Here is an 11,816-nt window from a genome sequence, read left to right as displayed (position 1 = left end):
GACAACTTTTTATTTTCTATTGTTTTGGCGAAGAAAAACCTATTTTGTACATTGTCTATATTTTCTTTGAAATAGGGTAACAATTTTAAGTAAAATTTGGTTATTAATCCCATTTTCTCTCTCCCGAATGAGATTCACTCAATTCGCACTTTTTAAGAATAATACACCGTGCTATAACAAGGCTGATATATGTCCCTTCCTTTACTAATTATATTAACCCTTAGGTTGGCTCAAGTGGTAAAAGTCTTGGGTTTGTAGGTATGTTCCCTCCTGTGTAAGGTTTATATCCCTTTGAGTGTAAACAATCTCTAGGTGTCATCCAATTGGAGGATTTTTTTCCTTGAATTACGCAAGGTGCTCTTATGGAAAACTCCTTGTCGAGGCATGTGCACTCCCGAAATTAGTCAGGACACTATCTCAAACACCCAGTACTAATTAAAAAAAATTCTATCTATCTAACTAGATAGAAAACAAATGGAGTTTTTAAATTAAGAATTTAAGATTGTTGTATGGAAATTTTATTAACATTAAAACAAATATATAAATATATTTTTATTTTAAAGAGTAAAATTAAGAAGAGAGTAAAAATTGAATCGATTTTGAAAAGAGAAAAGAAGGGAGAGCCTATTGGGAAATAATTTTGATAATAAAAGAGATGTGTAAACGTTTTGTAAACTAGAAAATATGTAAAAATAACGAGAATAAATTAGAAAGAGAGAATCCGGTGTTGAAGCACGTTATGATGGACTCTTTCCTTAGAGTAGATTCCGTCGCCTCTTCGATGTCTCTCATGTCAAAATTGCTAGATAAAAAGTTTTTAACACCAAGAATAATATATGTACCAAATATGATAATATCATCAACGTAAAGACATAGCACTACACATGCACTATCAATTATTTTCATGTATAAACACTTATCACATTTATTTATATTGAAATCATAAAATAAAATTATTTCATTAAACTTTTGGTACTATTGTTTAGAGGCTTGTTTTAAACCATACAGAGATTTAATAAGTCTACAAACTTTCCTTCCTGTCCTGGAACTACAAAATCCTTTGGTTGATCCATATATATTTCTTCTTCTAGATCGCGATTGAGAAAAGTGATTTTTACGTCCATTTGATGGACCTCAAATTTATGGATCATAGCTAGAGCAATTAAAGCACGAATTGTGATTATTCTAGTAATAGGAGAATACGTATCCAAATAATCAATAGCCTCTCTTTGTATAAAACATTTTGCAACTAACCTAGTTTTAAATTTATCAATAGTACCATCAGATCTCAATTTCTTTTTAAAAATTCATTTACATCCAGGAGGTAAATCACATAAGTTACAGGTGCCATTAGTCTTAAGAGATTCCATCTCATTATTTACCTCTTCTTTCCAGAAAGCAAAATCAATGGAAATCATGACATCCTTGAAAGTCAAAAGATCTTCTCCATAGAATAAGTATAAAAATCATGTCCAAAATCATTTCCTTTCTCACTCGTTTTCCTCTTCCAAGTACATTTTCTAATCTAGATAAACTATCAGGATTAGATAAAATGATAGGTTGATTACTGGTAGAAGGAAAACTTAATGTAGATGAAAACCTTTCTAATTTATTTTTTAAAGGAAATAGATTTTCAAAAAATGTTACATCCCTAGACTCCATGATGGTGTTGGGATCAATACCTTAGACTTCTGATTTAATAATCAAAAACTTATATGCAGAACTATGTCTAGCATATCTAATGAAAATTGTATCTACTGTGTTGGGACCTAGTTTCTTTTTCTTAATTTTTGGAACATTAACTTTTGCAAGACAACTCTAAACTCTAAAGAAATTAATATTGGATATTTTACCCTTTCAGAATTTATATGGTATCTTGTCAGATCCCTTAAATGGTACTCTATTCAAGATAAGACAATATGCAAGTATTGCTTCACCCACCATTACTCAGGTAGACCAGAACTACAGAGCATGCATTTGATCATATCTACCAATGTTCTATTTTTTCTTTCAACAATACCATTGAATTGAGGAGAATATGGAGCGGTTTCTTTATGTATAATATCAGTCTTCTCATAATATTGAACCAATTGATTAGAAGAGTATTCACTTCCTTTATTAGACCTGATAATCTTAATATTTCTTTTTAATTGGTTTTCAACTTCAATTTTATAGATGACAAATTTATTAAAATATTTATTTTTTTGTTTTTATTAAGTAAACATAACAAATTTTGGACATATCATCTATAAAAGTAATGAACTATTTATTACCACCTTTAGAAGAGCCACCATTTAAAAAGAAATCATCACTATAAATTAATTTAAGTAGTGAAGAATTTCTTACAACATATTTAAATGGCTTTCTAGTCTGTTTCGATTGAACACATAATAAATATTTTTCATCCAAATCAACAGGAACTTTAGGAATAATCTCTAAATCCATAATTCTTTTAACATTATGATAATTAATATGGCCTAATCTAGCATGTCATATTGAAGAGGAACATGTAGAAAATGAAAATTTATTATTAGAATCAAATTTTTCTACTATATTGTTTTGAACATTTATAACAAACAAACCATCACTCACATATCATTTCCCCACAAATGACCCATATTTAGTTACAATAATTTTATTGGATTGAAATGACAATGTGTTGCCTGGCCCACTAAGTAAATATCCACTAATAAGGTTTCTCCTTGCCTCTGGTACGTAAAGCACTTCTACTAATGGAAGAGTATTTCCAAACGTTAGTTTGAGTTTAATTTTTCATATTCCAAATACTTGTGCAAAGGTGTAGTTACTCATCGTCACTTTCATGCGTTTGTATCTTGATATGTTAAAAAAAATATTACAGTTAGAAGTGACATGTATATTGGCTCTTGTGTCTACTATCCAATCAGTAGCACTACAAGCCAGATAAACTTGGGGACTTATGGTTACATACCATTCATTGGTTCCAACAGAGCCGATCCCGAAAAGCACCATATGAGCCTGTGGGTAGGCCATTTTGATTGTTCGTTACCTTGATTTTTCCTCTTCTTATAATGACAATTTTTGGCCTTGTGACTCGGTTTGTTACAGTTAAAACAAATAGGTCTCTTATCATCCTTCTTGATATAGGACTTTGGTTTTAAATTGTGGCCATAACTAGTTTTACCCTTATTGAATTTGGACTTCTGGTGTAATAGGTTCTTATGTGTTCTATGGTCTTCTACAATATTTGCTTTAAACTAAAAATAAGAAACCAATAGTGGAATATGATCATTTTTCAAGTATTGTTCTTGGATCCTGATGGCGGAGATCAAGATTTTCATGGTCATATATTTAGTCTTATGTTTAAGAGATATGCCAAATTCTTCCATGAATGAGGCAACTTGTCTATTGTACAAGTAATTTGGAGACGCTCGATAATACTCATTCCCCATTAGCCCAATTATGGTAAAGGATAGTTAACTCATGGGTTTGCTCTACCACATATTTGGAATCATCCATCTTAAATCCAAGAAGTTGGCTTGCAGTATATTTATCCATTCCGGCATCTTGTACACCGTATTTCTTATCAAGAGCATTCCAAATCTTTTTGGTAGATTTAATGTGTAGGTTAACATAAAAAGTTTATCTGTCAAATGATTTAAAATCCTATATCTACACAAATTATCTTTTTCTGCATAAGTTTACAATTCAACACTACATCCGGGCTCATGTGACTTATTAGAAGGGGGATCATTTTCTATAACAAAATATAATCCAAGTATTGTAAGAAATATTTTCATCTTTTCTTGCCAACGCTTAAAATTAACTCTTCCAAATCTCTCGGGTGCAATAGATTCGCTTGAAGTCATGCTAACAACCAATCTATTAAAACACACCTCTGATTTAACAAAGAAAAAATCTACTCTAAGATTGTTAGGAAATAATTTTGATAATAAAAGATATATGTGTAAACGCCTTGTTAACTAGAGAATATGTAAAAATAACAAGAACAAATTCAAAAGAGAGAACCCGGTATTGAGCCACGTTGTGATGGATACTTTCCTTAGACTAGATTCAGCCGCCTCCAAATTTAAACATGCACTAGGCTTCTTGATAATCTACTCCCAAGATACAACATCGATTCTTGTTAATCTCCTTGTTAGTGCACACAAAAGGAGATCCTCGAACCCGATATAAATAACCAAAGCCCAAAGAAAGAAAAAAAAATGAAGAAAAAGAAAGAAGTGTTTCCCTAATTTTTGTAGAGAATTTAGAGTAAATAAATATGTGGGTGAGATTCCCTATTTATAAAGCATGAAAATGCACTTATAAAAAGTCACAACGGGAATGAAATGACATTTGAGAAAAGTCACAACTGTTATAAATGAAATGGTACTTGTGAAAAGTCATAACTAAAATGAATGAGCACTCGGGAGAAGTTACAATTTCTCAAATATTAGAAAATACATTGAAAATATTTCTAATTCACCGAAAGACACAACCTTTTGTATGGTTGGCTAGCGGTTAAGGCTCTTATCCTCAAGAGACATGCATTAGTTCAAGTCACCATAGCACATTTTCATTTAAACCTTGACAACCAAACTGATACATTAAACAATAGCATTGGTTTGCATTATTTTTTAGTCAACGATAAATATTTTATTCATTTCTAAGTATAACACCAACAGTCGCCTTCTCTCCAAGCCATCGTGGGGGCCGAATCTAGCCACCCCAAGGTGGGCCATGCCTTGGGACCACTTGGTAGTTGCCTATGTCTCAACCACCCCTTGGGTGGCCAGATTTAGCTCTCTCACGGTGGTTAGCGTATGTCCTCCCATTTTTAGAAACTTTTAAACTTTATTTTTAAATAATCTTTCATGTAGCAATTGTATATACTATTGTGTGTCTATTGTTAAATCTAGCAGACAAAATTGGTGAAAGAGGGAGCAAGTATCAAATTTGACATAATACAAGCAGTTAATTCTAAAAGAAGAAGAGTACAAGGGACAAATCACAATCGAGAAAAAGTATAGGGTGTAATTAACTAAAATCTCATAATTTTAACAATCTTCAGATATTTTCTCCCTGTGCTTCTTTGTTGAATGTAGTTCCAAAAGATTTCTTTTAATGTTAGGTGGAAATATTTTAGTTTTTCTATATATTTGGTTTAGAGTTTGATATAGTAATCTAGTGTAAAGGGTGTCTTTATTCTTATATTAGATTATTATTTTAAACTCATTCATTCAATCGCCAAGGCATTCTTCTTTAATAACAAATATTTCTAATTATATATATATATATATATATATGAGAGACAGCGTTGAAGAAACAACAGAATATTGAAGAAACGAGGTAATTAGGTTAGAATAAAATAGAATAGAGATGCGCAGTTAAGAGCGGGCGATAAAACCGACCATATACATGTATGCAAAATACAGAAAATAAATAGATGCAAAAATAATAATTTGCATTGAAATATAAGATTACAAAATTACAAGTTAAAATAACTTACTTACAGATTATAAGAAAAATAGGTGGAGGGAGATACAGATAATAGGGAAGAAGAGAAGGAAGGTGAAAGAGGGAGAAGGAGGGAGAGGTCTGTAAGAAAGCTTGCCTCTTCCGTTTGCAAGGTTCTCCTTTTATAGCCTAAGGAGTTCCTGTTTACAATAATTAAAGTGAAACAATAAAAACATAATAGCTGTGAGCGAACAGTAAATAATATTGTTTATTCACGTGAAAGTAGGATCATCATTATGTCTTCAGCGTAATTTGCGGGAGCGGTTGCTGTTGACATAAAGTGGTAGAATCTTGACAGAGGGGCCTAGTCGGTCTGTGATTCGGTAGTCTTCCTTTTGTCTTGTAGTGTCAGCGGATCATTCATTATCAGATAACTTAGGGGTTCCTTCAGAATCATGTCCGAAAATATTTTTGTAGGGGTCAGCAACTGAAGTTTTAGATGATGCTTCTAATTTTTCTTCTTCAAAATTATCATTTTCTAAAGACTTCTTGAGTAGGTGAATTAAATCATTTTTAGTAAGGCCATCAAGAACATCACTTTTCTTTTTGGTCTTTAAGGATTTATTAGTTTTGGTAGAAGAAGTAGTTGTCTTTCTTTTTTGTGAGGTAGGTGGTGAAGCAGAGGCCTGGATTTGGGGATATCCAGTTGAAGTAAGAGAACCATAAGTGATTGCAGGGAATTCCTCTTTGTTTTGTAGATCTGGAGCAGTCTACAGAAAATCCCTTATCACATAATCAATGATGTTTTGGGTATAGGGGAACCTATCCCACTATTTTGTAAAGTAGTATCGAACCAATATATCGCCATTTCTTTCATAATTCCATTTCATGATCCAAGGGATTTTGTACCATTTGCAAAAATGGAGAGAGTAAGGAAATTTGGCCATATGTCTGTCCAGTTTTGAAACAACAGCATTGGTGAAGCATTTGAATGCTCTTAGGAGCATGTCAGTGAAGTTTTCAGGAATATGACCAAACTGATTCCACCATTTGAGAAACTAGAGAGGAAGTTTTGCCTTGAACTTTTTGTCAAAATTAAAAAACCATGAATGACTCATATTGAGTACTTGGAACAACATAAATCTGGACCAAGCATCAATATAGTCGTAATAGTTGAAAGCAATTTCAGAATTAGCAAGTCTTTTAGAAGTAATGGGGTTGGTGCCCCAATCTTCTTTTGTAATGACTTGAAGGATATAAGCATTGTGGTAGATTAATTTTGATTTATTAGTCTTGTCATAATAGGCTTTATGACAATAGAACCAGTCGGGACTAAAATACTGGAATAAAATTGGAGTGTTTTTATGGAATTCTCAGGGATCCAGTGAAATGCAAGGGAAAAATAAGATAAAACAATTTTGAAGGGATCTGTATACGTAGAACGGTTGGATTCTATGTAAAACATATTTCAAGAATAGAGTTTTCAGATATACACAGTTTTTGATTTTGGAAGTAAATACTGAGTATTGGTAGATGCTGAAGCAATGGTTTTAGCATATGGATCATATGGGGTTGAAACAGTTGAAGCAAATGAAGTAGGTTGAATTATTTTGCCAAGGGTAGTAAACTTGTTGGCAATTTCAATGGGTGAAGTAGGTTCATTCTTGATAAGTTTTTATCAGGAATGGGAGGTGGAGTAGCTGTTTGTTTTTCTTTGCCCTTTTTCTTGCTCATGGTTAGGCTTCTGCAAGAACTCTCGGGTAAGGAAATTAGGGATAAAATTTTCAGTACCTTTAATATATTCAATATCAAAATAAAAACACTTAAAATAGCTTGCCATCGGGCAAAAATATGTTTTGATGCAATTTTTTCAACAACTTTTTCTAAAACATATTTAGCACTTTTGCAATCAATGCGTAATAAAAATTTCTTATTAAGTAAATCACTTTGAAATTTTGGAATACATAGTACTATAGATAAGATTTTTTTCTTAATAGTGCTCTAATTATCCTGTGCAGAATCCAAGACTTCAGAATGGAAGCGAACAATTTGTTCAGATGAGTTTGTAGAAACAATTTGTTTCAACAATTTTAAATGAATCAAAAGTAGAGATATCAAGACACAAAAGAGTTTTGACATGTGTCTTGATTTGTTTGATCAAATTAGTGTGAATTTCTGTCCAAGGAGGAAGATTAATGTGTAGCCTTTCAAAGAGTGGACGACATTGTTTCCTCATGTTTTGGTAGAAAACAGCATCATAATTGAGAGGACCAAGAAAACACTGTAACTGTTTTTTGTCAAGAATGACATTAGAAAATTTATTAGCAAATTCAATGGCCCGACTGATGGGTCTGATTTTGCTTTCAGAGATGTCATAACCAAGGAATCTAATCTTGGTTTGAAATAATTTGATTTTCTTAGCTGAAACAACAAGACCATTTAATCTGATAATATATAGAAACGAATTCAAATGTTTACAGTGTTCATCAATAGATTTAGAGAATATGAGAACATCATCAATATAGACAATGGTGAAATGGGTGAATGAGTTGAAAATGTCATTCACAATGTTTTGGAATTCACTAGGATCCTTTTTTAGACCAAAAGGCATCACATTCCATTCGTAGTGACCAAAATGGGTGGTAAAAGAAGTCTTGTACCTATCTGACTCTTCTCTCTGGATTTTCCAAAATCCTAACTTGAAGTCAAATTTGGAGAAGACAACAGCATCACTCAACTTATGAATCAAGTCATTTTTGTTAGGGATAGGGTACCTAATCCACTCTAAGATTTTATTCAAAATTTTGTAATTAATAACTAGACGGGAGGCTCCTCTCTCAATCTCAGCATTTTTCTAAATATAAAAAGTTACACAAGACCAATGAGACTTACTATGCCTAATTATTCTTTTGTTAAGCAAATCAATGATTTCTTTTTTGCAAAATTTCAAAATCTCACTATTCATTTGAATAGGTCAAGCCTTGGTTGGAATATTCTTTTCATTAAAATCTTTGATATAAGGAAGAGTAAAAACATATTTCTTCCTATACCAAAAAGTATTGGGTAAATCAGAACAAACATAAGAAATTAAACGTTTATTAAAATCATCAATTTTATATTGTAGTAAAGTACCGAATAATTTTTCTGAACCATTTTTGTGTTTAATTCCTCTTTGAAAGAAATTCAAATGTTTGGTTTTTGCAGAAAGTAAAGATCTCAGACTTTTATCTGTATCAATTTCAAATCTCGAAACAAATTTAAACTTAATTTTTTGTTCAAAAAGATTAGTGATAATACCATCTTTTTCAGACAAAAAATGATATAAAGAAAAAATGAAAAGGATTCCTAATATAACTTTGTCAGACATATTTTTGACCAAAATAGAAGAAATCTTGAAACAAACATTATCTTGTCAAACATGAGCAGTGTTGAGCTCATAATTGATATTCATCTGAGATCCATTTGCCGAAAGCAGTCGTTCAGTAGATTTTTCAAAATATTTACTAGATATTAAACCTTCCTAGATACAATGCATATCAGATCCGGAATCAATCATAGCAGCAACAGAAAATTGAAATTCATGACAAACAATAATAGTAACTCTTGAAAACCATTTGGGAGGAATAGTATGACAGATCAAGCATATCTGATTATCAATAGCCTTTTCTTTTTAGCTTGAATCAGAAACATCCATTTGCTTATTATCAGAAATATTTTGATCAAGTTGTTTGTCAATTTTAAAATATAAAAATTCTTATTTTAAAACATCATTTTCAGATTTAAGAGTATTGATCTTTAATTTGAGTTCAATGATATCTTTTTTGATAAAATTAATTTCATGTTGTAAATTATTGGTAGAGACATCTTTGGGTTTCTTCTTTTGATATCTTTCCAAAGTATCTTGAAAACTAATCATTTGCTCAGAAGTCCCTGGCTCTTGATGAACCATGATCCTCTTGAATTTGTGAAAATATTCTTCTTTAAGCTAAGGATTTGTAATTTGAGAAATCAAAGTCAATAAAAGATTTTCTTACTCTTCTGCTTTGGTTAAAACATTAATTGTTTTACTCAAAGTTTTGCAACAAGAATCATTACAATTACAACCAAGCTTAATGCAAGGAGAATCAAGTGATTCAATATCAGAGTGATATTCTGAATCACTAGAACTAAACTCATGATTGTCAGATGATGATGAAGATTGTGTTTCCAGGAATCGAAATAATTATTCTTGATCCTTGACATCAATATTCAACTGATTAAACTTCTTTTTGAATTTATTGGGCTTCCTGGAACATTTATCTGCAAAATGTCCAGATTTTCCACAATTAAAACATGTTCCTTTTGAAGAATTTGGAAAATTCTTTTTCTTAGGAAAAAATTTTTTAATGAATGATTTTTTGTAAAAATTGTCGCGGGGTTTTCTCTTTTTTTCTACCATGAGGTTTAGAAAATTTTGAAAACTTAGTGAAATATTTTTGCTTTCTCCTAAATGGAGCAATAGGAGGAAGGCCAAATTGTTTACAAAATGTTTCCATTTCATATTTGGTTTTCTTGCTATTCTTCATCTGTTCACGAAGCATTCTTTGATCATTGCACATACTAATACCAAGCTTCTTAATTACACTGAAAATATCATCATAGGTGTAATTTTCATAATTAAGAAATCTTGAAATATCAGTAAATTCTTGTTTAACTTTATGAGCAAATAAGTGGGGTAATCCATCAATAAACATTTCCTTCCAGTAAGACTTATGACTATCATCTCTAAGCATTACTCTGGACATGAAAACATCTTGATACCATCTATAGTCAGGCATTTGACGGCATCGTAAATTATTCAATTGATTACTATTACGATTAGTAATATTGGAAGGAGTTCCAACAAAATGTTTAATAATAGTGTAAATCAAATTATTAATACCATCAAGAAATCTCATTCCAGCAGTTTCATAAAAAATAGGTAACATTTCTTCATTATGCTTTACAGCATTTTGAATGGTTTCCTTAGTATCAGTAGTGGGATGTTTATCCTACCAATTACGGAGAACACCAGAAAAACCATTAGTTAAAATCGTGACAATATCAGGTTATCTGATATTGTTGTTGATATAAGTATTGGCAATTAAAGACATTTTACTCATGATATTGAGGATTTCTTATAAGATAATTCATCAATATTTCATTCGTAAATTTTATCAGCAGAGTAAGAAGATTGGGTTTGTAAAACTTTTTCTTCAAACTGTAAATCAGGGAGAGTAGGCTTGAAATACCAGTTCTTTGTTAGGCTCATTGGTTTGGGTCATTTTGAAGAAAATCTAGCTATTTTAGGCTTTAAATTAAAATCGTGAAAATTATTTTCAAGTAAATCAATGTTTTGAATAGTAGAGGAATCACTATCAGATGATTCATCTATGATTTTAACAAGAACTGCTTCTTTTTCATTGCTAGTTAAGGCGCTGGAAGAAAGTCGTTCTTTTTTAAGATTAGTAAGCATTTTATTGATTTTATCAAGGATCTTGGCCTATGTATTGAAAATTGATTTTAGGCCAATCTTACAATAAAATAATCAAAGGTTTTTCAATCGGTTTTTCAATCTTTTTTAACTGATCTTTTGGTAAAATTAAAGGATTTTCAATACTAGTTAAAATCGGGGCTGAAGCAAAAATAGGTTTTTCTGCTTTCTCTTCTATCTGGTTTAACTGTTGTCCAATAGTTTGGAGAACAAGATTTACAAAATTATTTTGGTGAACAATCTTTTTGTTTCTTGCAAAATAGCATTTTCTTCTGAATCTTTGGACTCAGTTACTGGAATTTTGAAGGGGAAGCAGTTACTTCAGATCTTTTGTAAGAGATCAGTACTGTCTCTAAAGGCGGATAACTGGATTGAATTATAGTCTTGCCTTCTTTCTTGACAAAATTGGTTTTAACAACATTCAAACTATTTTTCGGAACATAATAGTTTTCAACAAAATCGAATAAAAGGATATGCCTTTGCAGGTCATTCATCTTCTTCTTTTTTTCCATTTTCGTTTAACACGCAATTTTTCAGAAGTAGAAAAAGTAGCATGATAAGTTTTTCTCTTATCACGGTTTTCTTTTAAACTATATTCAATAACAAGAGCAACCAAATCAAATTCAAAATGCCTATTTAGACCGTGATGAATAGGTGCAACAGGTGCAGCCATATTCGAAGCTGTAAGAGATAAAGATTAAATATCTTCTTCTTTATCAGTTTCTTCTTTTACTGACTTATCTTTGGATGTTTCAGCATCCTTGGTAGAATAATAAGCAGAGGTAACTTGAGAGGACGTAGAAAGTCCCTTCAATTTTAAATCACGATTAACTGGCTGGGCTGTTTTGACTGAATCTTCCAGGAA

This window comes from Juglans microcarpa x Juglans regia, chromosome 1D (genome assembly GCF_004785595.1).
Source record: "Juglans microcarpa x Juglans regia isolate MS1-56 chromosome 1D, Jm3101_v1.0, whole genome shotgun sequence".
NCBI lineage: Eukaryota > Viridiplantae > Streptophyta > Magnoliopsida > Fagales > Juglandaceae > Juglans > Juglans microcarpa x Juglans regia.
Note: the sequence above shows the minus strand (reverse complement) of the source record.